Consider the following 4,283-nt stretch of genomic DNA (forward strand, 5'->3'; position numbering starts at 1 on the left):
TATATATATATATATATATAGTGATACATATGACCATTTCTAGGCAACGGCTCAGTAAACACTCCCGAAATTACGCTCTCAAGAAGAGAAAGGCATCAGTTGCCGGTTTGCTAGGTACATTTCCGCAGCAAAGAATAAGAACACAATAATAGACGAACTGTTGGAGTTGGTGATTTCTATTCGGCCCCTCTCGAAGCTATAAAGAGCGGACAAGTGAGAACACTCAGTGAGTTCAGAAATTGTTAGGGAACTGAGATGAGTGAACGAGAATAAAGTGAGTCCGCGGCAGTAGATTGACTGTGAGCTGTTGTAATTGACTGCAATTAAGAATGACTGTAAAGAAGAAGTCTATAAATCCAATCATGCAATCTAGAACTCGTTATTATTAGTCACGGAACCCCAGACACGTGACAATATATATGGAAAAACAATCTATTCTTGTAAACGATGGGGAAACATATCTCCTGAGTGATGGCGTGTAACGTATATTCTCCGAACTACATTGCACCCCCTCTACATACCTCTACATGCTTACCTTACTTACAACTACGAGATTTCGGAATGTCTTTTGTTCTAAATCACATTTAAACTGCAGTTGATCCCAAGCTTCAAACCCAGTTTCCCTTAAACTGGGTTTGATGGACATAATACACTCCAACACTGATCTGACGGCATGTCATCAACATACGGAATTACACTTTTTACATTTTCAACGCTTACCGTTTCCTAGTAGCGTTTAAGAGCAATTTCACTTTCAGGACCTGTCATATCCTTTAAGCGGCAGTGTGTGTATTTGTACCGTCCTTCCTGATGCGAAACCAATATTGCTCGACACAGTAGCCCTGCAAAAACGGCACTGTCGTTCAGTTTATGATCAGACCATCAACTTGGCAGGAGGGTCGCAGTTGACAAGTCACTGGTCTCCTTTGATAATTCGGAATTTAACTGCGGACCATCATGCGGACAAACGGCAGGCTGAACGGCAATGGACACAAGCTCAAGGATTACCGGAGAGAGCTTTATCACGTATGATTTTCGATATGGCTGCGATTATGAAGATTTAAATCTTCTGGGATATAACGCCCTCTATTCCATTGGAAGTCAACTGACGTTTCGGAGGAACATTTTGGCGTGCCGCCGAAAAGTCAGAATATTTGAGCGGCCGTCCATTGCTAGAAAACAGCTTGTTAAAACACGTTTCCGAGACAGCACATATAGAGACGTCAATTGCTAGACAACGACTCAGTAAGTATGTTTCCCGTAAAACAAGGGACAGTGAATACCTCTTTGCCTAGGCGGCAATTGTAAACGCGACAACACGTAACCTCATGTAACTGAAAACATAATGTTAATTTGGATCTTCTGTGCTTACATCGTCCTGATATGAATATAAATTATATCTAATAGCAACAAAATTGGGCTAAAATGTAGATAATACCAAGAGTTTTGTTACCAAATATAATATTACTTGTTATATAGATATTCAAAATGTGGAGCCATATTAATAAGCAAGTGCAACACATAAACACAAAAAATAATCTGATGACCTAATAAGTGTCCAAACACGTAGTGTAATGTAAATAGTCGATATTTGTATATTTTTATAAGAAACTGTTATACCGATGGATGTATGAACACTCAGTGATCTCTGCGATACTTCATGTTTCGTTGGAAGACGATTTGTGGGTTTTCAGAAATACCTGAAAGAAACTGCACACTGACCAGAGCAGCGATATTACCCTTCAGCGACTGTCCTTCCGTTCTGCATCGTGAGGGAGTGCTTTGACCTCCACACGCGGGAAGAAATGAATGGGCAGTTCCCGTCTTGTTCTGCAGAGAAGAATTGGTTAGACTCACAAACGTACATTCCTTTGTAATTACTTTCTCAGTTCAATTAATTACTACAGGATTTATGGACTTCAGTAAGGCAGACAAGAGAAGAGAAATTTGGTTCATTCTAAATCTTCTGTTTTCTTTTCGAATTGAATAACAGGAAACGGTAATAATAAAACAATATATACACTTAATCGAAACGCGTTAAGCAAGAATTTGTTATTTCCGTCTATCCGAATCGGTTTTCCGTTCCATGAATTACGGACGTTGCTTAAGTGTCTAGCCTCATGCTACTATGCAAGCGAACTATACCGACCGAGCGACCGCCGCTTATCGGCGAAGTTAGTGCCAACTTTTGCGGATAGAGGGTGCCGCGTGGTCAGCTCAATGAATCCCCACGGCCCTTAAACTCGGTTTTCTAGACCGAAGCCGCTATTTCCTTGAAATAGCTCCTCAATTATCCTCACGAGGCAGAGTGGAGTCCGTTCCAGACCCACTACTCCTCAGAAAATCTTGTAGCGCCGGGAATCGAACCCTGACCTCTGGATTTGTAGGCAGGAACTCTGACCACTACACCAGACACGATCCATGCCACAATCCGACATTGATAAATATACTATATCCGTTTAGACCGTCTTCCATCCCCATAACACATGTGCAGCTTAATGTTATCTTCCCATCTGCTAGTTTACATTTTAAGATGACGTGGTCCGAGGGTGCCCTGTCTGCGTACATTCCTATTGCCTCCCGATGTGTATTACGTGTCCATCCCAACACAGCGTATAATGTTCCATTACTAGATTCAACTATGCGACCGGGCCGATCACAGTGGGCACAGTCTAGGGCATGAACTGTCTTCGCACGCTCGAATACTGGGATCTTGGGTTCGAATCCCACTAAAGGCTGGATGTCTGTGTTTGTTATTTGTTTGTGTTAGGTAGCGGCCTTGCGATCGACTGATCCCCTGTCCAGGGAGTACTGCCGACTGTGTGAGATTCAACCCTGAAGATGGAGGCAATATATTTCTCCGTAACTTTTGTAAACTATACATTGCCATAACCTGGAAGACTGTAGTCCTCACAGTCACCTCCGTCAGAACTTCTAGTCCAATTTTATTTTGGCTCCGTAAGAGCCATTAATGTTAAAGACAGAATTTGTACCGTCTTTCATAGCAGTGAGAGTATAAATTAAATTCAATTACTGATCTCCGTTCTGAATTTGTGCTACAAAAGGGGTAAATTGAAGACAGAATTTCATAACTGCAAATGCAGAGTATTTAAAAATAAAAAAGTTATAAAAAACCGTATGAAAATTTAATTGAGAGTGCGTGTATATTCTATACCGAGCAAATTGATGACTCTATAAAAGAAACAATTCCTGTAACTGCGGAACCTACTGCTGTTGTCGGCTTGATTAAAATTCGAGACTCGCTGCAACATATAGACCGAACGCGTACCTCGCAGTGAACATGAACCAAAATTAATCAGTCTACAAAATTTTATCATCCACTTCCCCGAGCTATTCCCTCAAGCCATTAATTGAGAAACTGCAAACCACACCCAGGAATATAATAGAAGAGTTTGCCTCTATCAGGGACAAGAGGGCGGCCATGGTTTATTAATTCCGTAACCACAGCCAGAAATCTAATCAGAATTTTCACGAATTGTCTCACACAAAATTGTATAATTATTTTAACTTGATGAGACTTGAAATAAGATCACACTATTTAACGGCTACTCTTGAAAGTTAGGATTGATGAAGCTATTGATAATGGCTTAGTGATAGTCTTTACAATAGACTAAACGGAAGAAGAGAAGTGGTAACAGAGAGGAACCCTGTCTAATTCCACTGTCCATTCGGAATTCCATAAACGCTAACCTCCACTCTAATTCCAACAAGATTTGCGAAATATATCTTGAGGAAGTTTTGTGTCTACAAACATTACGATATATTTGCCCTCGTGCATTGTACGAATATTATATTTCTGGATATTATTCACAGTCCTACTTATATCTAAAAACCCGTCCTCTTCTATATTACAAAACAAAACGTTTCGGAGACTGGAGTCTGTCTCCATCTTTAGGCAAAACTTAACTCACTTGGGCTCAGCCAACAGAGCCAGTCCTTATCCCCGATCCGGACTGTTGTGTAAGCACGTAAATTAATACAGTATTAATTAATGGCACGCGGTAGCGTAGTTGGTACATGCCAGAAGGTCGTGGGTTCGAATCCCACTCAAGGCATGGATGTCTGTGTATGTTTAATATGTGTTTGTGTTGTTCTGTGTGTAGGTAGCGGCCTTGCGACGGGCTCATCCCCTGTCTAAGGAGTCCTACCGACTGTTCGTAGGATTAAGAACCTGAAAAAATGGCCAAGGTCCAATAAAGGGCTGTAGTCATAGACAGACACACAGACAGACAGACAGACAGACAGACAGACAGACAGACAGA

At 41.2% G+C, this 4,283-nt stretch overlaps 1 protein-coding gene across 2 annotated transcripts in view; it reads right to left on the bottom strand.

Annotated features, from left to right (window-relative positions):
* The window catches only part of LOC111862499 (metabotropic glutamate receptor 2), a 1,033,882-nt gene that overhangs the window by 884,211 nt on the left and 145,388 nt on the right, over positions 1-4,283 (bottom strand). The window lies entirely within an intron of this gene.

The sequence above is a fragment of the Cryptotermes secundus genome, unplaced genomic scaffold, assembly GCF_002891405.2.
Source record: "Cryptotermes secundus unplaced genomic scaffold, Csec_1.0 scaffold882, whole genome shotgun sequence".
In the NCBI taxonomy this organism is placed as follows: domain Eukaryota; kingdom Metazoa; phylum Arthropoda; class Insecta; order Blattodea; family Kalotermitidae; genus Cryptotermes; species Cryptotermes secundus.